This window comes from Canis lupus, chromosome 14 (genome assembly GCF_048164855.1).
Source record: "Canis lupus baileyi chromosome 14, mCanLup2.hap1, whole genome shotgun sequence".
NCBI classification, from domain to species: domain Eukaryota; kingdom Metazoa; phylum Chordata; class Mammalia; order Carnivora; family Canidae; genus Canis; species Canis lupus.
Genome location: NC_132851.1, coordinates 53,635,373 through 53,662,694, shown reverse-complemented (window position 1 = coordinate 53,662,694; position 27,322 = coordinate 53,635,373). Strand labels below are relative to the sequence as shown.

Here is a 27,322-nt window from a genome sequence, read left to right as displayed (position 1 = left end):
AACACTGCATTAGAATATTAAAATGTGTTAGATAACCATTTTAAGGAACATATGGATGAAATCCAAGAGTGACTTTACTCTTCTTGAATCCAAAGAAAACAAGCCTTAAAGTTATCCTAAATTCCTAAATGATTCAGCTCCCCCCTCACCCCCGTTAATAGCCAGCATTAAAAAGAAGTGTTACTAACTTTTGTGCTACAAGTGTTTCTATATTACCACGATATTTTCCAATTTTAAGGGAAAATACTTTGGAATGTGTTTGGGAGCTTCCCAAAGACAATGGACAGATATCTTTCCCTGAAAAGCCCGAGCAACTTAGTCTCTGTGAAAGTGAGTTTGGAGAAGAGATGCACCTTTTGTTTTTGTTTTTTTTTTTTAAATAAATTTATTTTTTATTGGTGTTCAATTTACCAACATACAGAATAACACCCAGTGCTCATCCTGTCAAGTGCCCCCCTCAGTGCCCGTCACCTTTTGAAGGCTGCCTTAGTCAGTTTAAGAAGGACAGATACTGCATGATTCCACATATGTAAGATATCTGATATAGTCAGCCCATAGAAGTAGAGTAGAATGGTGGTTCTTTATGGTTCCCTGTATAGAGATTTTTTTTTTCTTATATGAAGAAGAATAGGATGGCACTGAAAGTTTTAAGGGAGGAAGTCGTTATCATTAGATTTGCCTTTGTGGAGATTACTTTGGCTACTGTGGGGGTAAAGTATCAGAAGAGGAAAAAGTGGATACATAGAAGAATTTTTGTAAATGTAGGTGAATTTCTAAAATGGTGACATACATTGTTATAAGAGTGGAAATATAAGGAAATGAATATTGGGAGATAATAATCATTAGTACTTTGTGATACACTGGGGACGTTAGTTGAATGAGGATGAGGTGGCAAAGATGGCTTTCTAGTCTCTAGCTTCCATAACTGTATGAATAGGAGAGCCATTTCCTAAGATAGGTAAAATAGGAGGAGGGACATTTTGTGGTAGGTAATGGGAGAGAGATCTGGGGTTCGGTCTGGGATGATCTGAGTCTTTTGTTGACATTTAAAGAGATATAATAGGCCGCGAGAGATATTACTTCCATTCCCCTGTAAATGAAGGGCTTGCTTTCCTGTGAAATCCTATCCTATCCTATTAAGTTTTTGTTGATTCCTTATTTTTTGTATGACATATTACATTAGCTCTTAACTTACCTGTCTGTATATTTGTTTTTATCATTTCATTTCTTCTCAACTAGAATGAATTTGTGAAAAGAATCAAATTACTTTCCAAGATCCAACTTCTTCCTTTCCTTGTTCATCCTTTTAAATGTATGTTGAGGAGTTTCTATGGTCCAAGAATGATGCCAGGTCCTTGGAATATAGTGTGTGCCCTAAATGGAGTTCCGGCAACACCTGGCCTTCCAGGGACGAGTAGCATGTCTAGAAACCAGGTATTTTGATTATTAGCATGCTCCCAAAAACCATACTAACTCCTAAGCTGATACAGATCTGCTTTTTAACAAAACTGAAATCCAGGAAAATAAATGATCTCAGCAGAAGTAGTGATGGCAATAATGAGTAACCAGTGGAGGCAGAGAGAAGGGACAAGAGATTGATGAAATAAGATCTGAGACTACTTCAAAGCCCACCCTATTGACAGAGGGGGATAGAAAATTTATTTTTCAGCCCTTTTTGTGGAACTTGGAATTGTCTGATACAGTAGAAGCTAAGTAAGTTAGTTTTAGGGTCGGGTCTAATACTGAAACTAGATTTGAAACAGTTTTAATCTACATTCAATTTTTAGTAAACTTCAGATGCCTTATACATTTTATGTACTCCAAGAATAAGTATTTACCTATTATTTTTTAGAAGAGAATGATGTAGGAAAAAGTTAAGGAAAGTGGTTATTGCCCCATTACATTTTTTACAAAGGAACCAAGAACAACACGTAGCATACTTTAAAGTGCATGTTAATTCTGTTCATTATTTATCTAGTTTTTGTATTCTAAATTATATCATAAGTTATAGTTTGGGTTAAGATATCTTTGTCCTATTTGGTTTTGTTGATTTGGTTTCAATTTGCATGGGTTTTGTCGCATGTGCCAACACACGTCTTGAATTAGAATAGTTTCTGTTGGGATCCCTGGGTGGTTCAGTGGTTTAGCGCCTGTGTTCAGCCCAGGGCGAGATCCTGGGGTCCCCGGATCCAGTCCCACATCAGGCTCCCTGCATGGAGCCTCTTCTCCCTCTGCCTGTGTCTCTGCCTCTCAGTGTCTCTCATGAATAAAAAATAAAATCTTTTTTTTTTTTTTTAAAGAATAGTTTCTGTAGGATACATCTTATTTTCCTTTTATCTTTTTGGAAGATTTTGTTTATTTATTTGAGAGAGTGAGTTAGAGAGAGAGAACATGAGAGGGGAGAGGGTCAGAGGAAGAAGTAGACTCTGCTGAGCAAGAAGCCCAAAGTAGAGCAGGATCCTGGGACTCTGGGATTATGACCTGAGCCTAAGGCAGATGTTTGACTGAGCCACCCAGGCATCCCTAATCTATCTTTCTTTCTTTCTTTCTTTCTTTCTTTCTTTCTTTCTTTCTTTCTTTCTTTCTTCTTTCTTTTTCTTTCTTTCTTCTTTCTTTCTCTTTCTTTCTTCCTATCTTGAGATGGCTTAGATTTAATGAAATTGCTTAGATAATCAAACTCCTTAGCAATATCTGAAACATCTTGTTCATCCAATGGATGTCATAACATGGAATATCTGTACTCTTCATCTTCACCCCACCCTACCTCCAAGTTTATAGTCTAATCAACATCAGATCGTGATCCTAAAAATCTCCATCTATCAAGTTTCTTCAGTTTATTTTAACCCAACCATAACTGTTGGATCTCTGATTTTTTTATTGTGTTATTTAAATAAACTAGAATGCATAGGCTATTTCTCTAATATGTTGTAGTGATATCAAATCGTAATAAATATGCATCTGAGGGAAGTATTACACTTTGAAAGGCCTTAATGTCTGGCCAAAGGGAAAGGGAAAGATAATTTTTCTCTATTTTTAGACAATGGAGTACGCAGAGGCTGAATCCAATGTGGAAGAGAGCTTCACATGGATGCAAACTGGTTTATTCATCAAACTGAAGTTTTGGATGAGAGCAATAAATAAATCTATTCACCCCTCATCTTTAGAGGGTACCTGCAGTGCACTGGGAAATGACTTCAATAATTGTATCCAGACTTTCCTGCTTCAACTAGCACATTGAATATTAGTCCCTGTGGAACTTCTGCAATTACTAACTGTCATGCGAGAATTTCCATCGTTTTTCATGGGGAGAATAGAAAAAAATATATATAGCTGACTCGTTTAAACTGACAATTGACAGGCAGGTGCAAGTGAAAAGAGCAGGATTTGGGCTCAGATTATGGAATCATTTAGGGGGGTATTAGAATCGGGGGATGCATAGATTTTATAAATCTTGCCCCATCACTTCTTTTTTTAAAAAAACACATTTATCATTTAGGAATAGGAATAATCACAAAATGCAATGGATTTATCAGTGGTGTTTACTATAATATTTAGGGATGGTCGCTAAAAATAAAACTCTTAAATTAGTATCTTTTTTTTTTTTTTTTTTTTCCAGAAAGGAGAAATTCCACAAAGAATTCTTTTGGGGGGATTGGGAGTGGGTAGTGCAATTGCATTAGGAGGCCAAAATCACACTGTTTAATTTTGCAAAAATCACTTCGATAAAGTACACCAAATCTCATCTCCTGTTAAATAAGTAAGAGAAACACCATTTTCTCGTGACAGTTTCAGTTTCAACAGACATATAGGTATGATGTGAACCAAAGTTCTCCCAGATACCTTGGGAGGTATTCCCAGAAACCCATTCCACTCTCACAACAGCTAAACGCATGAAATCATTTTGATGTTTACTTTTTTCTGTCAACTTTCCCAACTCTCATAAAGAATGTGCTAAATAAACTTGAATTATATTGTAGAAATATTTCCTGGTATGAAATGGTATGACAACCATTACGAGAAAAGATGTTGAATGAGAGATGGCATATTTATAGCATATATACAATACTGAAACCAGTACTAGTTGACCATGTTTAAGAACATATGCATGCATAATGGAGGATCAGAATTACTTGCTTTTTGTATCAAATAAGTCACTTCCTTACTCAGCGAACTTTGATAAGTAACTTGATTCCACTGGGTCTCAGCAGCCTACTTACAAAATGTGGGGTAGCATAGTGTAATGGCCAAGAGCATACAGCTTGGAACCTGATTAGTTTTTGTCTAAATCAGATCCTCCTTGTACTAGTTGTTTTACCATGGTAAAATCACTTACTCTCCTCTGCTTTGACTCTATATATGCAAAATGATAATAATAGTAGTAGCTTTAATAGGGAAATAAACTTCGTTCTTTTGGAATCAGGTAAGTCAAAGATATAGTAAGTGTGATACTTTCTGATCTGCATACAGACTTAAATTTTACAAAACAAAGATATTTCCAATGATGTTTAAAAATCTTGGGAATCTAAATATAAAAAAATGAGTTTATCACAACCAATTTTGTCATGAGCAAGCGATCTCAGAAACTGGAAAAAATATTGTATTCAAATATCTCGAGAATTAAAACTAACTTTAAAGGATTGTCAATTACAAAGCTATTCCAAATTAAAATTAAAAATAAAATTTAACTACTTATACTTTCATAATTATAAATATAATTACTTTATTGAACTTACTACTATTTATCATGAACTAATAATCATTGTTTAATCCATTACATATTTTACTAATGACCTTACACAAAGATATGGAAAGAAGTCGAGAAATCTACTTTCCTCAAAATTATAATTGTGTTTTATTAAGCCTCTCCCTATAGATATCTGTTTCTGTTTTTCTGTCTCTATCTTTTCTATTACTTTACTTTAGTTTGGGGTGTTTTTTATTTAGCACCAGATTTCAAACTAATGCTTGGTAATTTATAAAACATTCAGCCAAATAAATTTTGGGGGGAGTTAGAACAGATAAATTCTGTAGTATGATTTCTACCAAGATATTTGAAAAGTTTTTCCAAATAGATTGGAAACAACAATACAGAGAAGAAAATGCAAGAATTTATTTCTTAACAGCAATATCACTCAGTGACCATAATTGAAAGCATTGACCTCACAAGAAAGAGTCCATTAGCTCTCTCTATGCCTGAAGTTTCCTGAGTATTGCCTGTTGAGAGGCAGGTGAACTTTCTGAGAAACCCAGAATTAGCTTTGACCATCCAAGGAAGAATGCCATTGGACTGAATTAGTATAAGAAGTAAACCACACTTTAAATATCAGGGACTATACTGTGTCTTTCCATTTCCATATTTAAGTGGCTGAAAATGGCATCAGCAGTACTTCGGATTATCCATCAGCATTCTCTCTTCTGGCAGCTGAGCTGGCATCAATTGTAGATGATCAAAGTGACACAGAAAGCCAAATTCTGTCGTTATTGTCACTTGGTCTCTGATATAACTTAGTTTAAAAATGTAATTATCATTTTAGTAAAAACTTGTTTTAGCCTTTAAAGTCCTGATTGATAGGTTTCCACTTACAAAATCTTCTTTAGTATGGATTTTGAAGTGTTGAGATTGGTATAAATTTTGAAACATTATATGTATTTGCATATTGTTATTTTAATTATGTAAAACATTGGTTTTAGAGACACATTTTTAAACTAATTAAAGCACTTAAAAACAACATTTGTAGCAACAATGACATAAATAATGTCATATTTAAATTCAACAGAATAGGGATGCCTGGGTGGCTCAGTGGTTGAGTGGCTGCCTTTGGCTCAGGGCGTGATCCTGGAATCCGGATGGAGTCCCACATTGGGTTCCCTGCCGGGAGCCTGCTTCTCCCTCTGCCTATTTCTCTGCCTCTCTCTCTTTGTGTCTCTCATGAATAAATAAATAAAATCTTTAAAAAAAGGTAAAAAAAAATAAATAAATCCAACAGAATATTCCTCAGGACCACATTAAGGTATAAGGCAAAAGACACTAAATGTATCTCAGACAATTTTCAAATTAAAGTGAAAATTGATATTTCTTGGAGGGCTTATTTTATTTCTCAGTTTTTCCCCTCATGTTTTCTTGCATAATGACCATTATTTTAAGTACCCACTTTCTCCAGGAATATATTTCATGAGCACAAGGAAAACTGCAGATTAAATGAGAGATATATGAAAGCCAATTATTTTATTGGTACTTATCACTATGGAAGTGTTCAAGCTTTCTCCACAAGTTTTGCTTCATTGGTATTTTTATCTTCTAATCTTTCAGTTAAAAAAAAGCAGTTATGGGAGCACATGGGTGGCTCAGTGGTTGAGCATATGCCTTTGGCTCAAGTCATGATCCTGGGATCCTGGGATCAAGTCCCACATCAGGCTCCCCGCAGGGATCCTGCTTCTCCCTCTGTCTATGTCTCTGTCTCTCTCTGTGTCTCTCATGAATAAATAAATCTTAATTTTTTTAATTAAAAAAGAAGTTATAATGTTAATGAATATATGATTTTTTAAGAATCAGTAACAGAAGCATATATTTGGGATTTTTATGACTAAATATTGAGTTGAAAATAAGAATATATTTAAAAGCTGAAATAGACAAGTGGAATTTTCTTTTTTTTATTTTTTAATTTTTATTTATTTATGATAGTCACAGAGAGAGAGAGAGAGGCAGAGACACAGGCAGAGGGAGAAGCAGGCTCCATGCACCGGGAGCCTGATGTGGGATTCAATCCCGGGTCTCCAGGATCGTTCCCCGGGCCAAAGGCAGGCGCCAAACCACTGTGCCACCCAGGGATCCCAACAAGTGGAATTTTCAATTTAATGTATCTTATATATAATATTAGATATTTACCTTTAATTCAGCTTGTTTTTATTCTAACTGGTAAAAGTTATGGTTAATTAAATTAAATCTGTATATAATAAATGTGGTTCCTAAACAACCATTATTTAAAAATGAGAAAGCAAATCACAGCTATTTTTTAAATATCACCAAAGCTCAGCCCAGTTCTGGTCATATTAGACACTGAATATATGTTGACTACAAATTTATAATTATTTTCAGATTATGTGAAAATGAATATCATGTTATAACAGAATTTAGTTAAAGCTATTCCTTTCCCAATTCCCAGGGTTAATCTTATAATTAAAAACTGAAGGGATCCCTGGGTGGCACAGCGGTTTGGTGCCTGCCTTTGGCCCAGGGCGCGATCCTGGAGACCCGGGATGGAATCCCACATCAGGCTCCCGGTGCATGGAGCCTGCTTCTCCCTCTGCCTGTGTCTCTGCCTCTTTCTCTCTCTCTCTCTGTGACTATCATAAATAAATTAAAAAAAAAAAAAAACTGAAATGGAAACAACAAAAGAGTGGCTAGCAGCTCAGACTTTGTTTAAATTCATAGATTGGTTCTTAGTGATTTTATAGATATAATTCTCCAAACTCAGCTTTCATCATAGTAGCAACTTGGTAGAATTTTTATAAACATTTTTTTTGGAAAATTTATATAAAATATTTATAATGTATAGCATATATCAGGTATTTAATAGGTACTAGCTACTATTGTATATAATTCTTGTGTTATCAGTTTTCCTATCCATGAAAATAGTCACTCTCCTTACTTTGAAGAACTTCTCTTCTGTAGATTAGCAGTTTTATTGCTTATTTTCTTTAGGAACAATATATTTCTTTTTTTTTTAAGATTTATTTATTTATTCATGACAAACACAGAGAGAGAGAGAGGCAGAGAGAGAAGCAGCCTCCATGCAGGGAGCCCCACACGGGACTTGACCTGGGACTCCAGGACCATGCCCTGGGCTGAAGCCAGGTGCTAAACCGCTGAGCAATCCAGGGATCCCCCAACACATTTATTTTTATCTTTATTTCTAGTTAGTTTATATTATGTTTGTCACTGTAAATGTAGGTTTTTATTATGTATTCAAGTTGGTTAATGTTAATATAAAGAAAAAATATATATTTTCATATATTTATTCTGTAGTCATCTTTTCTAAATTCACAAGTCTGTTTTTTTGTAGTTGTTTGAGTTTCCACTGTGCTTCATCTAAGCTTATTTTAGTTATGTGTCTCTTACTTCAGTGTTATGACTTTTGAGAATAATATTAGATGAAATATATATAATGAAGCAACTTTATTCTCAATATAATGATAATGAAATTATGATTTCATAGCAATTTCAATATTTGCTGTTGATTTGAGATAAGTTTATTTACATACTATACAAATATTTCTATTCCCAATTGCGTAGCCATTTTTAAAAATCAAGAATATATGCATTTAAGACATGAAGTTTTAATACTTTTATGAGTAGAGAATACTTTTTGTTATCTCCTGTTCTGTTTTTATATCCTTCACTACAGAGTAGGGAAAAAAAAAAAAAAAACATGATCAATAGAATTGACCAACTATGATCAGTATGAATTAACGCATATTTTATTTAGATGTAGAAATTGTATTGATTGTTGAATCAATATTTTGAAATCATTAACTTGACTGATTTTTCTTTGCTCTACTGTGATCTACATTATTGATAATAAACTGCCATCCTGTAATAAAGCCTATAACTATGACTTTTTTATATTTTATGTAAGAAGGCCTCATCTTAGTCACTGTGGGCATTATAACCAAATACTGTAGACTTGGGAACTCAAACAACAAAGATTTATTTCTTATAATTCTAGAGGTTGAGAAGTACAAGATCAAAGTGTTGCTTGAATTTGATTCTGGAGAGAGCCCTCTTCGTGGTTTGCAGATGGCCACCTTTTCTCTGTATCCTCGCATTATGGAGGGAAGGTTTGTCTTTTCCTCTTCTTTTATGGGCACTAATCCCATTATGGATGCTCCACCTGCATGACTTCATCTAAATCTAATTGCTTCCCAAAATATCATTTGGAGAATCAAGATTTCAACATAGGAATTCGAGAGGTAGGGGTGGGATCCAAACATTCAGTCCATAGCAGAGCTGCAGAGAGGTCTCCTTATCAAACAAGAAAATTCTTAATTGCTTATTTATATGTATAGCCATGATCTCCAAATCATATTGGAACTATTATGTTGTAAAAAGAAAATCTATATGCTAGACTTTATTTGAGTGACATTTGCTAACATCTGTAGTCAGTTTTGACTGTTTCCACAGGATTGGGAATGTGCAACTAACTGCACAATGAATTAGCAATGCCAGGGACACTGATAAACATTTACAGTGCACAGGACAACTCCCTGCAACAAAGAATTATCCAGTCTAAAATGTCAACAGTGCCACTTTGGGAAACATCAATATAAAGAAAAATAAACTACAGTTTGAGGTATCATTTTGTTTATCCTATTTTCAGATTATATAGAAATTTAAGATTGGTTCTGATCAAATGGCACATTTTTTCCTTCATTTATGCTTTTTTTTTTTTTAAAGATTTTATTTATTTATTCATGAGAGACACAGAGAGAGGCAGATTCATAGGCAGAGGGAGAAGCAGGCTCCCTATTGGAAGCCCAGTATGGGACTCGATCCCAGGACCCCAGGATCACGACCTGAGCCAAAGGCAGACACCTGACTGCTGAGCCACCCAGATGCCTCTTTCATTTTGTGCTTTTGTAAGTATAAAGAAAAATAAAACAAGGGTGATTTCTACAAAGTTTTAATACTTATGACTAGCCAATTAAACCTTCCCAACACCTATATCCCATGTACCTATGGGGTCTGGTGAGCCTCAGTCATACAGAGCTTACCAGCTATGAGCTTTTTGTGACCTACCTCTGAAAGAGGTCTCACACACATGAGGTACAGACAGTTGTTGATTTTACCTTCAGAAATTTTATTCTGTTACTGTTTGCCAGGAAACTTTTTATAGAGCTGCACATAACACTTTATATCTGAGTTTTGCTCAAGTAGAATTTCATGGTTGGAGAGCATTGCTTAGCAAACATTGTATCTTATTTAAAAGGAAGTTAGAGAAGTTCATGAAGGTTGGGAGAAGACTTCAAGTACAGTAGGTAGGATCACCTATTGAATTATATCTTACAAAGACTGTTAAGTGTCCATATGATGGAAACCTAGATTCTGCATTGTGCTTTATCAGGGATGCTATGTCTATTTAAACAATTGCACACTCTAGCTGGAAAAACACAGGAAAAATGTAAGTTTGTAAGTGAGCCACGTTTAAAATGATGGTATAATCTCAATCATGTGGATGCTTATGTATTTCCCCTATTAGGTTTTTGGCTGTCAAAATTGGATTCAAGCATTTCTTTCAATTGAGGGCCTTCTCATAACAATAAATTAGTATTCTTTGACAACTAAATTATGTTAAATTCAAAAGCTGAGAGATATGACCATTAAGATTGTTTTGCCCCTTTTAGAAAATAACACATTTAAAAGAAGAAAATCTTAGCAACTTCCTAAATATAGCTGTCATATATCTTAGGTATTCCCGAAAAGTAAATTTTTAAGCATGTTATTGTTTGGTTAACTATTTTTCCCAGACCATATGGTATTTGTATCTATAGTATATGAACAAGTATACTCTGAATGTTTTTTAAATTATTTTCTCCATATGTTTATTCTTACTTTTTAAAACTTTCCTGTCTAAAACATACTTTTAGAAAATCTAGGTTTTTTGGGCACCTGGTTGGCTCAGTTTGAATGTCTGCCTTTGGCTCAGGTGGTGATCCCAGGATCCTGGGATCCTAAGCTTGAGTGCATAAGTAGCCTAATATCTAATTATTTAACACAACCTACCTATATACTTTTTTAGTGGGAAGAAGTGACTAGATTTTATGTAAAAGGCAAGATAATATTTTCTCACCTGTTAATGTTAATGTGGCCTGTACTCTGTGTGTGTGTGTGTGTGTAGGTGTGTAGAGGTGAATGAGATAGGAAGGAGCGATCAGTTTAGAAATTTTGCCCTTCCATTTATCTTGAAATTCATTAATATTTTCTAATAAAGTTTAATGCTTTTTCCATTAAAATCTGTTCCTTTTCTGTCAAATTTATCTTCAAGTATGTTTTTGTTGTTTTCTTTCCATTTGTATAATAATTTATTTAATTATAATCTTGCACTGAATGATGCTGTTATATATACAGTTATCTGTTGCATAATGATTTGCATCCAATTATCTTGCTATTTTCACTTACTAATGCTCAATAACTGAGTACTTGGAGTTTCCTAAAGAGGTAATTACAAAAACTCTTGGATATTTAACCATTTTTCCCCTCAAAAATGGCAAATCCATATGGTTATAGCATAATATATATGAAATCATGTTATTTGACTTTCTGATATGAAAAAAAATGTGTTTCTTAATCTCTCTTTTCTATATCTGTCTTACCATCCATTCAAAATAAAATATTTGAACCTTTCTTCCAGCTACAATAATCCTATCTTTGGGTATGTATAATACAATGACTAACATATTCATTTAGTTTTTACTTTCAATATTATATTTTCCATTTCTCATTTTTGTGCTTTTAAATCCTCGTGGTGATTTTTACTTGCTCAGTTTCTGCCTTATTTTCAAGCTTCATTTTTATATCATGAAACATGGGATTCCATTTTTCTTATCTGTGAAAGATAAGGTCAATATTTGAAGCATTCATTTGTCTGATTCTGCCGGTTTTCATTTGTGGTATGCTTCTACTATGTATTCTTGTTCTTATTAGTTACAATGCATACATTTTACCAAGACTTTTATCTAAGGGTTAAAGTTGGACTTTTTTCCAGAAACAAACTGTGTTTTCTTTTGCCTGTTGCCTGAGAGCTCTTCTAATGCAGGACCATAATCATCATTCCCACAATGATTTTTAGAACATGTAGGTAGCATGACTTCAACTGCTAACTTATATGGTGATGGTCTCCAAAGGCTTGTCAAGGGAGATCATTTTCATGCCTTTCATGAATGTCAATGTCAAGACATACAGAAGGTTTATACCTAGGAGAAGGTGTGGTCCATTTGATGATGCTTTGTATTTTGCAAAAGATCTTCCATGTGATAACTTAAATATGAGATCACACTTAGCTTTATTTCCTTATTCCAAAACCTCATGTAACTCTAAATAAAAGAACACACAGGATCTTCAGAATTTGGCAGAACTCAAGAGAAGTGTTTTTTAAAGTTTGTTCTCGGAGAGCGTGGATGGCTCAGTTAGTCAAACATCTGGCTCTTGGTTTGGCTCAGGTCATGATCTCAAGGTCTTGAGAGAGAGTCCTCTTTCAACTCTGTGTGAGTGGGGAGTCTACTTCAGATTCTTTCTCCTTCTCCCTCCCCCTCTCGTCCTCCTTACTTTCCCTCTCTCCCCCTCCTCTCATAAATATATCAAATCTTTAAAGTCTGCTCTCTAGCAATGTTCTGTCTTTCATTTGTTTTGCTTGAGGCTACATTCCTCCCAACTGAACAATTTTTTTCAGAATATTATTTTTATTTTTCCCTGTTTCCATTAACTGTTTGATTGCTGAAATCAATTAAGTAGGGGAAACTCTCCCTCTCTCCTCCTCTTGGTCACTAGTTAAACTTATCCACTTGTATCCTCCAGACTTTCCTATCTTTCTTTCTTTTCTTTTGTTTAAGATTTATTTATTTATTTATTCATAAGAGACATAGAGAGAGAGAGGCAGAGACACAGGCAGAGGGAGAAGCAGGCTCCATGCAGGGAGCCTGATGTGGGACTCGATCCCTGGTCTCCAGGATCAGGCCCTGGGCTGAAGGTGGCTCTAAACCTCTGAGGCACCCGGGCTGCCCCAGACTTTCCCATCTTAGTCTAAATTCAATCTATCCTTACCATAAAGTAGTTTAATGAACTGAAAGTCTAAATTCCCCTCAGTATTAGCGTGGCTACACTCTGCTTCTGTTGAATTGATTATTAACAGCACTGGGCTCACAGTGTAAGGTGAATTAGGGGAGAAAAAAACTCAATAATTACATAAAACTTTGGAAGTTTGAAAAAATTAAGCCAAGCTGCCTTTAGATGATTCCCATGACTAATGAAATGAACTCTGCTATATTTATACCTCTGCAAGTTATAAATAGATCATGAATAACATGAATGTCTCACAATGACATTAAATAGGCTGTGATTATTCCGTCAGGAATCATGACGTTAATGTAGGTAACAAAACTGTTGTTTTATGACATCATGAAAACTTAATTCATAGTGCTTCTCTACTGTCAAGGCAAAGGACACCGAGGGACGGAGTTTCAAATTTCATCCATAACTCGGTCAGAAAGCCTGAAAGTGTAGACATCACTTAACTTTTCTGGGTATCATTTGACCTCTTGGTCTCATGAATATAAAATGATGTTAACTCAGGTGCTGAAAGAACTGAGTAATTCATATTCTATCTCATAAAAAGACTGGTAGAAGAGAAAACAATAACTACAACAGTGGATTAAACACCTAGCTAGTGACATTTAAATAGAGGACATTTGGCCTGGATATGTGTGTTTTTATTATTATTTTTTTTAACTCCAAGTTGAACTGGTAACTTAATAAAAGACCTTAAGATTTATCATAAGCACTTGTAATGGTAGTCAAATAATGTGAATAAACAGGGGTGGGGTGGGGGGTTGGGAGCCCAGGCTGTGTTTAATATTGACTGTTACTATTAACTGCCCCATTACAAGAAATTGCTTATTTAAGTGACTTGTGAATAGGGGTTTCACTTTATGGAAGCTGATATTGTTATTTCTAGCTTTCTCCATTTGCTGTTTCTTAAGGTTGACTTAACCGATCTCTGGTATTTCAGCAATATTATTCCAAAGAACTTGTATTTTGAACAAGTCACTGCTTGTTCAATGTACTGTATCTTTTCACTCTGACTTAGTCTCCACAAGGTAAATCTTCTTGCTGCATTGCCTATGAATTGCTAGGATTTATTCATCCAATGAAACTAAAAAGTTAATATTCTTAGCAATGAAAAAAAAGTGAATCTTGGGATTTTGATCCTCTCTAATCCTGATCTGTATTTTCCTTAAAGACAGTAACACTGGACAATTATATATAAAATAAAGAGGAAAATCTCTCTGAAGAATTAAAATCCTTAGCACTTTATAATCAGTTCAAAACACTAAAGTTATATATCCAAGCTGTCCGTATATGTGTACACTTTCCTTGATGATATGGGCCATTTTTTTCAGGATTATAACTCCGTGTTTAGTGAAATTTGAACACACTGTTTGTTGAATGAATAAAAGAGCTCTTTACAATCTATAGATATTTCCCTTTGCTATATATAATTTGATTTTTTCAATGACTTTATTTATATATTCATGAGAGACACAGAGAGGGAGGCAGAAACACAAGCAGAGGGAGAAGCAGGCTCCATGCAGGGAACCCAACGTGGGACTCGATCCCAGGTCTCCAGGGTCAGGCTCTGGGCTGAAGGCGGTGCTAAACTGCTGATCCACCCAGGCGTCCCTATAATTTGATTTCTAATAATTTTTCAATAACAATTCATTTTGATGTTTTTCTAACGTAAAACATTAATCTCTCTGCAATATGTTCTATTTGTTTGCCTTTGTGAATATAGTTCTATTAATCTAGCCTTGGAAAAATTATCTTGGTGTCAGAAAGAACAGAAAGATGGATTAACCATAGGGCTTGTATCTTTTGCTTCCCCTCTTTCAGGGGTCACTGTCCTTTCTTCACTAATGTTTAGTGTTTGAAATCCATGATATTTTATCTAATTTTTTTAGTTGTTTAAGGCAAAACATATAAATCTAGCCGTATTACTCCATTTGATCAGAAGGAGAAAACCTGAGGATAAAAAAGCATAAGAAATCTTCTGTGAACATCAGCCAAAGTAGACTTCAGAGGAAAAACCACTATCAGGGATAAAAAGAAACATTTCATAATGATAAAGAAACAATTCATCCAGAAGACAAAGCAATCTTCATTGTGTATGCTCCTAAAAATACAACCTCAAAATACTTTGAAAAATTTTTTATATCACTTAAAGAACAGACAACACTATAATTGAAAGAGAATTTAATATCTTTCTAACATTTTTGATAGAACGAATACCCCAACATACCAGCAAGTACATGGATGGATTGAAAAAAATAAAACAAAAATAAATGTGGATGTTTACATTGAATAACTCTAAACTACACATTTTTTTCAAATACTTATGAAATATTCATCAACATTGAATATACGATGGGCCACAATCAAGTCTCAATAAATTTTTAAGATTTGAAATCATAAAGAGTATATTCTCTGATCACAAGCATATTGTTAGAAATCAATAAAAACAAGATATCTAGAAAAAGAACAGCACTTTGGAATATACACATCACACTTCTGCACAGTCTGTACAAATGTGACCTTCAATTCTGATATTGGTATTTTGTGGGTTTTCTCCTTATTTTTCAAGCTTAAGATGTGTTCAACACATATATTTGTCTGTTCAAAACTGAAATTTATTTTTTTTTATTTTCTCTGCCTTTAATTTCTACTTTTATTTTTATTGTTGCTATTCTTCTTTTTACTTTAGCTTTGATTTTTTCCTGTCTGGGTAACAACCTCTTGTTCTGGATGCTTAGATCACTTATTTTGTACCTGTCTTCTTTAAGTATGCAAAATTATAGATTTTGCTTTTATAGATCTCTAAAAACTATACATTTCCGACAAGTTTGATATATTTAGTATCACTATGATTCATTTCAAAATAATTTTTTAAATTTCCTGTGGGTTTTCTTTCCTTTAATTGATAGGTTTTATAGAATTGTGAGAGATGGGTCTTTGGGGAAACACATACTGAGATATATCTGGGGATAAACGGACACCATGTCTGCATGTTATTCTAAGGAAAGACCAATAAAGCAATTATGGGGAAGTTTCGGTTTACAGTAATTATTAATACTATTATGAAAACTTTTCTGTAAGTTTGAAATCATGCCAAAATGAAAATTTAAAAGAAAATAAAGCTGTTAGGAAAAAATATTTATCTTAGGAACAAAAGAATGGTTCAACATTAAGAAACCAATAAGTGCATTTCAATTTATTAAAATATTAAGACAGAAGAATTACATGATTACCTCCATTGTAAAAGACAATGTTAAAATTAAATATTCCAAATGAAAGTTAATAATAATTTTTAATGACTATAGAATAGAAATAAAGTCCTTGTTTTGGTAGGCCACATTTATGAGAAACATACTGTATGTAATATTTATAGCAAAATATTAAAATGATACTTTTAAATTTTAAAAAATATAGATTAGGATGCCAGTTACCATAACTACTATTGAATGATAAACTTGATATAATTGTCAATTAAATAACGGAAATAAAACGAAAAAGTATGCCAAAGTGCAAATATTAGAAAGGATCAAGTTTCTCACTTTCAGCAGTCATAATAACTATTTAAACTATTAAAAACTAATAAAGTATAAAAGATGGCTAATTACAGGATCACAATAAAACATTTTTCTCATATAATATATATTATCATAATGAGATTAAAGGTATATAAGAAATTCATTTCATAATAGGAAATATGTACCTATATACATATTACCTAGGAATAAATTTGACAAGAATAGGAATAATCTATTAATGTTTGCTAGACTATATAAAAGAAGCAAAAAATAAAATAATTACATTTAATGGATGGCAAACTCAATATTTCAGTACCTCAATTCTTACCAGTCTATGCCATTAATTCAAAGCAATTAGATCCAATACATTTTTTGGAATCCAATAACCTGTTTCTAAAATTTATCTATAAGACTAGATGGAGTGGGAATTGCAAAGACACTTTTGCAAAGAGTATAGTATTTTACCAAGCTTAGGATCCTTGTTCATGTTTACTAAATATATGATATTGATCCAAATATATGATATTAATGTTGATTCAAAACAAAATATTAATTCTAGAACAGAAAAATGAAGTAATAGAAGAGAGGCATAAGAATAAATATATGTATAATAGTTTAGATTTTGTTAAATTTGGTCTTTCAGAACATTGCATTCATATTATCTGATTATATTTGTACCAGTTACATGTGAATGTATACCTCAAGACATTTAACAATTTTTTTTTCCTTCAGTAAAGTGATCATACATTTTTATCATTACAATTTTTGTTTTTCTTTATTGGATCATGTGACATGATAAAAAAATCTTATTTTTTTGAGCTCACTTATCAATTTTAATTTCTGTTGTTTTTTTTAGATTTTTAGATTTTTCTGCATTCATATTTTAAGTGATATTAATTTGGTATACATGTGCATGAACATGCAAGGCACAAGCATTTTTTTTTTTAAGGAAGGGAAAGGGCAGAGGGAGAGGGGGAGAGAGAGAACCTTAAGCAGGCTCCATGCCCAGCACCTAGCCTGACATAGGGCTTAATGTCATAAACCTGAGACCGTGACCTGAGCGGAAATCAAGAATCAGCTGCTTAACCAGCTGAGCCACCCAAACATGCCAGGTGCATGCATTTTTTGAAGTTAATATTAGCTTTATAAAAACTTATTTCTAGAGTTTTTTCCTATTTCTCTTTTTGTTTTGAATCAATTTATATATTAAGGCAATTATCCATTTTTCCTCTTTCTGAAGTATAAATTCTGGGCACAGAGACTTCATTATGGATAATTCTTTGTTAAACTTATTTAATTTGCTCATTTGTATGTGTTTTAGTATTGATTACTTCTAGAGTCAATTTTGATGCTTTTAGACTATATAATTTTAAAATGGATTTGAAAATGACATTTATTGTTAGTTTTGAGGATTTGGTCAATTATATTTCTATACTGTTTTTTTTTTTTTCCCAAACACATCTTCCATATTCTGTTTATATCTTTGAGCTTTTAATGTAGCTAAATATTTTTAACAAAACATTCTCATGATGTAGAAGAACCTACGTACTCTCTGTAACTCATATCATTAAACCAATTTATACATCAAAGAAGTGAAAAGCACTATTAGTTTATCAGCAAATAATTTCTCCACACTAGATACCAAGTGAGTGATGTGAAGTATAAACCAACCATCTGCTGTGTTTTATGTTTTTGTAATACACTTGTTTCCTTCATTATAATGCTAGCAAAAATTCTGTGTGCAGTCATTAGATGATTTTCTGGGCATGGTGCTCCTTCCAGATGTAATTTTATGATCATCCATTTTTGGTTTCCCTTGCAATATACTCATTTAGTAGGAATTTGGTGAGTATCTTCTATGTACATTGCTCTGTACTGAAATTAGTGATTAAAAAAAACTATAAAATATGTTCTTTAGTTTCTGGCAATATTCTTTGTTCATGGACACCAAATAAATAGAGATGTACACAGGAAGAAATTGTAACAATTTAAATTCATGTATAATACAAAGTATACAAATGTATGATACAGAAAATAAATACCCTAAGTGACAGACTATACTTCTAGGAACTTGATTAGAAAGATAATAGAATCAAGACTTGGGGCACCTGGGTGGCTCAGTGGTTGAGTGTTTGTTTGCCTTTGGCTCAGGTCGTGGCCCTGGGGTCCTGGGATCCAGTCCTGTAAGGAGCCTGCTTCTCCCTCTGCCTATGTCTTTGCCTCTCTCTGTGTGTTTCTCATGAATAAATAAATAAAATCTTATAGAAAAATCGAGACTTGAACTGGACATTGAATAAATCATTTTTGGAAGGCAAAGAGAATAGAGAGACCATTGGAAAATTAGGCACTTGAAATTTTTTTTTTTAATCACTCTTCTTATTTTTCACTCCAATAAATCTTGGTAATCTTGGCCCAATAGAAAACTAAGAGCTTACCATGTAATAGTAAATATGTATTTACAGACCTTAATTGTTTTATTAATGCAAAGCTGTATGTTGTTGGTTTGTTTTTATTTAAGAAAACTAGGCATTATTTTAATCTTTACTCTCTCTGATGAATCATTTATTTTCCCTTCAGAAATATATACTATATCCATTTTATAACAGGTGCCTATGTAGATAACTGAGCAAAGCCATGACAAGAAAATTGCTTTAGCTCTTGTGGAATTTACTTTCTAGCAACAAGAACAAAGATTTAACATATAAACCAAATACTATGTGTTTATATGACAGGAGACATAAACTAAGTCTAAGGTCATAGAAAGTCACCTGGATATGAACTTGATATGCCAACATATGCATTATAGAAATATCATAGGACCCTCAGTGTGGAAAATAATTGGAAGAATCAATCCTGGACACGGAGAAATATGTAAAAAGTTTTTGCAGAACTCCAAGCAGAAGATAATGATGATTTGGAAAGACAAGTGAGAAGTGACTTTGGAAAATGAATAAATTAGGAAAACATTTGAGAGAAATGCATTCTTTGGCCCTTATTTTTTATTGAGAGGAATCATGGAAAAGGTGCAAATGCTGACTTTTAGTCTTCTGGCCTAAAACTCTGCTAGTCCATTGCTTGGCACGGGGGGTATTTGTTAAAACCACTTAGGTTGCCAGCTAAAAATCTTGACTTGGTCAGGATGAGGTAGGAACAGATATACTATGGTCTGTGGGCCAAATTTACTCTGCCACCTGTTTCTGCATATCAAGTTTAATTCCAACACAGCCCTGTTCATCATCAGAGTTGAATAGTTGCACCTGAAACCATACAGTGCACAGAGTGTAAAATATTAAACATCTAGCCTTTACAGAAAAAGTTTGCTGACCTTGGAGCAAAATAAAACAATGAAATTCATTGGAATCATTTGGCTTTAGATAATCATATAGTGTTATCAGGTCTCTACCTCTGTATCTTTCAGTTTTGCATTTATGTTGACTCCTTTTTCATATGGCTCAGCAGCTTGCTGTACAAAAAGACAGATAGATTACCCCACCAGTTTAAAAGTGGAGTCCACATAGAACAAATCATTTCCCCCCAAACTGGCAAAATTCACAGAAGCCATTTGCTTCATCCAGACTTCGATTGTGTATCTTTACAGTCATAGATGGAATAAGACTCCAAACTCACTTGGAGACTAAGATTTGGAGTCTCCAAAGGAAAATTACGGTGCTATTAACACACCAGTAAGTAATGTTAAGAGAGGTCTAGTATATTGGGAACTAAGAAGCATTAGATTTTGAAAAAATAAAAATTTGAGAAAAAAACTTTGGGGAATTTTTTTTTTGAGAAAAAATACTGTGAATCATAATGACATAAAGAAAAGAAACAATAATAAAAATTCTACATATGTAGTGCATATTATGTGCTAGTCATAGTTTTGCTACTTGGAGAACTTTACCTATATTGGCTCTTTTATCTCTCACAATGGTGCTATGAGGTAAATATTTTTATTCTCTTTTTGTAGATGAAACAATTGAGGTAAATGGAAAATATCCAGGAATAATAGGAGCCAACTATTTATTCACTGTACGCTGCACACTTCAATCAGTAAAAGGAATAGTAAGTTAGTGTTTCTTAAGATTCTCCCTCCTGACAACGTATAATTATTGATGAGTTACTGCTCTAAGCATCAAGTGCTAAGCAATTTACGAAAAGACAAAGTCCCTATCGTCTTGGAAATTACAATCTACTATGACATAAGAGGAAAAGGCGGAGAAATGCTAGCTTTCAGTATCTATATAGCATTAGCAAAGTATAATAGGATGCTTTCCTTTTAAATAAACACTGCATATTTAGCTCGACTCTCTCTATGTAGAGGCGATCAATGAATTAATATTACACTGGATATTCCTTTATCTTGAGTGTCAGCATAAGTTTTGAGGGAAGGGAAGAGAAACATACTTCTTTACCTGCTATATGATGTTTCCTTTACTGGACATCAACCTGCAAAAGAAAGTAACCAGGCCACTTTCTTATACCATACACAAAAATAAATTCAAAATGGATGAAAAACCTAAGTATGTGACCGAAACCATAAAAACTCTAGAAGATAGGCAGTAACCTCTTTGACATGGGCCATAGCAACATTTTCCTAGATACATCTCCTGAGGCAAGGGAGAACAAAAGCAAAAAATAAACTATTAGTACTGCATGAAAATAAAAAGCTTCTGCATAGTGAAGGAAGCAATCAACAAAATAAAAGGCCATCTATGGAATAAGAGAAGATATTTGCAAATGATATATCCAATAAAGGATTAGGATTTTTTTAAAAAACGGTAGTAATCAAAAGAAGGGATAAAATTCAACACTCAAGAAACAAATAATCCAATTAAAAATGGACAAAAGACATGAACATACATTTCTCCAAAGAAGACATACAGATGGCCAACAGATAGATGAAAGGTGTTCATCATCACTTCCCATCAAGTAAATGCTAATCAAAACTACAATGAGCTATCACTTCGTACTGGCCAGAATGGCTAAAGTCAACAACACAAGAAACAAAAGGTGTTGTTGAAGATGTAGAAAAAAGGAACACTATTAAAAAAAAAATAAGAAGAAGAAAAGAAAAAAGGAACACTTGTGGACTGTTTGTGGAAATGCAAACTGGAGTAGCCACTGTGGAAAACAGTATGGAGCTTCCTCAAAAAAATTAAAAATAGAACTACTTTATGATCCAGAAGTCACATTACTGATTACCCAAAGAATACAAAAACACTGATTTATATGCACCCCCTATTGCAGCATTGTTTTACAGTAGCCAAATTATGGAAATAGCCCAAGTGATCATTGATTGATGAATGAATAAAGAAATTATATATGTAGATATTTAAATATATAATATAATTAATATATAATATATAATTTAATAATATAATATATTAATATTATATAATATATTAACATAAAATAATATAATTTAATATAATAAATTATATATGTTAAATATATATCACAATGGAATATTATTTAGAAACAAAAAGAATGACATCTTGCCATTTGCAAGGACATGGGTAGAGCTAAAGTGTATTATGCTAAATAAGATAAGTCAGCCAGAGAAAGACAAACAACCCATGATTTTACTCACATGTGGAATTTAAGAAATGATACATATGAGCAGAGGGAAAAACAGAGAAAGAGAAAAACAGAGAAAGACAAATTAAGAAACAGACTCTTAACTATAGAGAATAAACTAATGGCCACCAGAGGGGAGGTGGATGGGGGTGGTGGTGGTTAAATAGGTGATGGGGATTAAGGTGTGCATTTGTTGTGATGAGCACTGGGTGTTGTGTGGAAGTGTTGGATCACTATATTGTACACCCGAAGCTAAAATAACACTGTATGTTAACTAACTAGAATTAAAATAAAAACTTTAAAAAAAGATGTTTCCTCTGTGTGTATAAAAAAAAGGAACTTAATTTTGTTGTTTCAAAAAAAGTAAGGTTCCATTTATTTGATTTAATAAATGTAAATGATCATTTATTACTGAAAGTAGGGAAGAGGAAGATAATGACTACAGTGAGTTATTAATTATTAATCCTTGCAAAATGCTAAGGATTCTTCAGTTAACCCACCTCAAAATAAACTGACATTATTACTAACCTATTTTAACAGCATAGAAATTCTAGTGGTCACTTGGCTGGAGATATATCATAGGCTGTAAAGGCAGGATTTGAATTTGGTTGAATACTGCTGGAGTGAACAGGCTTCTCTGCACCACCCCATGCTGCCTCCACGGAAGCCTATCATCGCCTTATACAAGTGCTGATTGCTCACCATCTTGTGGAAAGATGGAGGCTTTGCAGTTGACTCAGAGAAGGAGGAAATTACTATCCCTTTTCTGATATTACCAAGGATGGGAGAGTGGTTGAAAACATTCTACACAATTGTAAGGGTAAGAGATCTTTGAACTCACTGTTTCATCACTCCCAGGATAAAGAATGGGAATTCTGGCCAAGACTGGCTTTGTTCCCCAGCTGTAGTCATGGACTGCAGCCTCCAGAAGGGAATTCTAGGTTGGTTTTTCTGCCTATGACACCTGGGTGTCAAGTGGCTGTGGTCCTTTTTTTGCACTAAGCAGATTACAGAGCAAATTGATAGGTAGGAAGTCTTCTATGAAGGAGATGGTTGGTTATGGAAAACAGACTTCATTTGTGAAAGAAAACAAAAGCCAACTTCTTACAGTCTGTCCTTGCGAAGAAAATACTGTCTCCACAGTCCTCACAGTTGCAGAAATCACAGGCAGAGAAAGAACCCTGCTCTTCTACCATTTTGTGTCATGTTTGCATTATCCTCTAATAAGACTGTTTAAAATGCTATGAGGAAATGGAGATGTAACACCAATGTTTAAAAAGTAAAGATAAAACAAATAGTGAAGATCATACATTGTGAGATATGGGGATATAGTATTTTTGTTTCAAATATTTAGAACATGCTCATTACTCTAGATTAATTATATATTTTCTTCGGAAAGAAACTTTCCATTTGATGATTATATAAGAAAATAATTTTAAAAAGAAACTATTTTGAAGGATTGTTTTTCTGATTTATAAGTTACTTCCTGAGATGCTAAAATCAAAATTTAGTCTTGATTGTCTTATTACATTAGTTCTTCTATTCAGACAGTTATGCATTTTAAGTCATCTAAGCAGCATCCAGAATTTACATAAAGTTTAGCAGAATTCTAATATATGTATTGATATTCTCAGAAAACAATATTAAATAAAGAGGAATTAATAACAACAATCGTGCAGAACACTGATCATATTAGACTCGAAATGCCAAAGGATTTAAAGGATGATGTTTTTATTTCAGATTGGATGATCTAAAGAGTTGCTTCAATATTTTATTTCTGGTTCCTAAGCTAGTTTCTTAAGGCCATTCTCTATGTGGCAGATAGGAGTGTACAGAGTGGATTAAATAAACCCCCAGGAAACTGCTTGCTAAGCTCGATTAGTATAGTTCTCATTTATAATCTAATTCAGGCAACCGTAAACAAGTATGTGTTTTGAGTCAGTGTTCGGGCCTTAAACACAAAAACAAAAACAAAAACCAAACAAACCTTAGTTTGTTATATAATTATGCTTGAGGTATAATTATCAATATCACTGTCTCATACATTTGCTAATATTTAGAGGTTGATATAGATGCATGATAGATATGGATATATCTCTTCAAGAAAGTTTCAGTCCATGGCACCAGAAGCACAAAGAGAGGATGATTGTGTTTGCATTATGCATGTTAACAACACACAGAAAGAAATAACTCTAGTTCTAGTTCACTGAAGCAAATGTAGGGAAGAAGGACATTATACAATGCTAAAGGTCATAAATTATAACTATCCTGGTGAATGGATTTGCTATATAAAATAATTACGATGTTACTCGGTGGAGAGGTACTATTTAACAGTTTAAAATTGCATTTTTCTACTAACCTCCAACCATATTTTTCTATTGTTTTTCCTGGGAATTGACTTCTCAATTTGGGGAACTGTCATTTTGACAGGGGTTAACGCCAAAGATCATCTTTGTGCAGGGTCATTTTACTAGAGAGCTTGAGGACAGCTGTGGTGGGATTTGCTTTATATTAAACTTAGTTTAGAGGAAAATGCAAAGCCCCCAGGTATAGTGTGAAAGCAGGACATTTCAAAGGACTGCCTAGCCCTTGGCACTTTGAGCCGCTATATGCTGATATTGCTGAAGTGTGTTTCTTTTCCTCTGCCATGAAGGGTATTAATTGTAAATGTATCAGAGGCACTTTTTACAAAGTAGAATCTTCTATCAATTTTTTTTTTTTTAGTTTTCAAAATACAGAGAACTAACTATAGTTTTAATTTTATGTAACGGTATTTTTAAATGTTTTTGTGCTGTCCACAGGATCATACAATAAAATCATCTTCCGTTTTTTTTAAACATCAATAATGATACATATGTACTGAATTTTTTTTTCAGTGTATAAGTATATGCTGGATGAAAATATATATGCCTTGAAAGTTTCAGGGTTTCCATACAGTTTTTACCAATATAGAAGAATGTGGATATACAAAATCTCTCTAAATTGAAAAGGTTAAAAAAAAATCTGTGTGGCTTAAGTAGCCCAGACTCTCAGAACCCAGATACGGATGAATTAATCATCAATGACTAATATATATTTTGTATAGTTTGAATTTTATTAATTTGCATAATGAAGGGAACTTCAGCCTGTTGTAATCCATGGGAAATCAATCATCTCATGCACAGTGTTCACTTCCCAGCTTTGGAACTATAATGCCTGGAAATGATAAAGTAGTTCCCAGAATTTCAGTGTTAATTACAGTGTAGTACATCACTGGGGCCCTCGTTTAGGGAAAAAAAAATCAGAGATCTGCTTTACATTTCCGACCACTTCATATACAGTGTAATTGTAGAAGAAACACATTACTTCTTCTAATTTTGATTTTAAGTATTTTCCTACTAACATATCAAAGATACTTATCTCATGTTGTTTGTAAACATGTTTTAGGGAATAAAGTAACCCCAATACATACCTTAAAATTGTTTTGGATCCCAGGATATTGTGGTGGATATTGTGAAATTGTCCTGATTCCCTCCTTGATGACGTCAAAGCACCCGTTTTCCCAGCTTATGAGAATAGCTGAGACCATTCAGAGCTCTACCACTGTACGGGGGACTGTCCTCAACCACAGGGAGCTGCACAGCTGAAGATGATGCCCTTGCTAGAATCCAGCCTGAGGCCAATTGTGATCCAATGGAAGGGAGGGGATCTAAGAGTCTAACAACCTTACCCCAATTTGGGACAATGTCAAAGGCCCACCCCAACCCCAAAGCTCATTATAGAACTAGCTGAATCCTCTGATATCTTATTGTTGATCAGCTTCTCTCTCTGCCTACTCATGAGTATCAGTTTTTGACCGATGTGTATGTATGTGTATGTATCTCAAAAGCACTCCAGAACAAATCTCCTTCCCACAGCACCCCCACCCCACCCCCGCCATTTCACAGTTTGTTCCCGAAAGCCCATATAACACAAGAATGCCTGGAGTGGTGTTGGGAAGCAGACCCTAGAATGCAGATTTAGAGCTGGATCTCTTGCCAATGTATTGGATATCCAAAATAGCATATGATCACTTTGTCTGCCATAGCATGTCCTCTCAAGTAATCCTCAAAGTTTCCTTGTAAAACATCAGTTTAAAATTAAGGTTTATGAATATTTCATATCAGTTATTCAGCCTTCTGAATAGCAGAATCCAAATGAAGCTTTCATTCTGCTTGTATATAAATTCTATTGTTTGTTGTCAGATTCCATAATTTATATTTCCAGACATTTTAAAATAGGAAATACCAACATAAAAATAAATCCTTTGAAAGAAGTCACCTTGTTGTCCCATTTCAAACATTACTTACATGTAGAAAATATTACTAACAAAACAATGAAAGTAACAGACACTCTCATTTATCACTGTCTGATACTTATTAGGAGCTTTACATCAATTCTCTTAATTTTTACCCTTACGTTTTCAAAGAAATTTTTGTTATTGTTAACTAATTTGCATTTATCTAAACCTCAAAGCAAATTGTGGATGAAATTTTTAACAGATTAAAAAAATGATTTGTGGAAATGTTGATTAAGTGACAAATGCCATAGAGATAATAAATGCCACACGACAATATCAACCCCCTCCCAAGACAGTATCAAACCCAGATTAGAGAGATTCCAAAACCCAAGGTCTTTCATGTGCTACATAGCTTCTTAGAGTGTAAAGAAATTAATAGTCTAGGAACCATTTATGGAATCATTTATGTCAGAAGAAAGATCGCATATAGCTAATAAATTTAGAGCAGGAGAGGGAGGAAGAAGACAGGAAGACATTAAAGCTCAGCACACTACTCTAGTCCCCAGGATGCTCAATGGTACCTCTTTCCCATCTAGGCCTAGAAAAAAGGATAACATTCATGAAAGACATTCTCAAGGATTCAAGGAAATTCCCTGGGACACAAAGTGGGGTGGGATACCAAGAAACGGAGGGGTTTTTTTTTGTTCTTTTTGTTTTTTGTTTTTTTTTTTTGCATGTGTAAACATAAACAGATGAAAAATCATTGATGCATAATCCTTTTTTAGAATCTCTTTCTTTTTCTTTATGTCCTCCTCCACCCTCTATCTTCTAGAATACTGGTGAAGTAAGATAGAATAAAAATAAGCACAGGAGTTTTCTCTGCCTCAGTAGATTCTTGCTCCTGTTATTTATTGCTCGATCATAAACTGCCCTGTTAAAATGTGGCTTCAAAGAAAAATAACTTATCTTGTTCTTAAAACTGTATTTTGGCCAGTCTGAAGGCTTATCTATATGTCAGGTGGGTCAGCTGGGGAAGGTTAATGGGGGCTGGAAGTTCAGCTTCCAAGATGTCTCACACATATGGTTATGGAGGCTGTCACCTGGTATCTGAGCCCTGACTGTCATTCAGAAGTC

At 33.8% G+C, this 27,322-nt stretch overlaps 1 long non-coding RNA gene across 1 annotated transcript in view; it reads left to right on the top strand.

Annotated features, from left to right (window-relative positions):
- LOC140603493 (uncharacterized) overlaps window positions 1–3,171 on the top strand; it is a 37,214-nt gene extending 34,043 nt beyond the window's left edge. The window contains exon 5 of the long non-coding RNA XR_012006484.1: window positions 3,038–3,171. This is a non-coding gene — a long non-coding RNA (uncharacterized lncRNA). The remainder of the gene's footprint in view (window positions 1–3,037) is intronic.
- The last annotated feature ends 24,151 nt before the right edge of the window (window positions 3,172–27,322 follow it).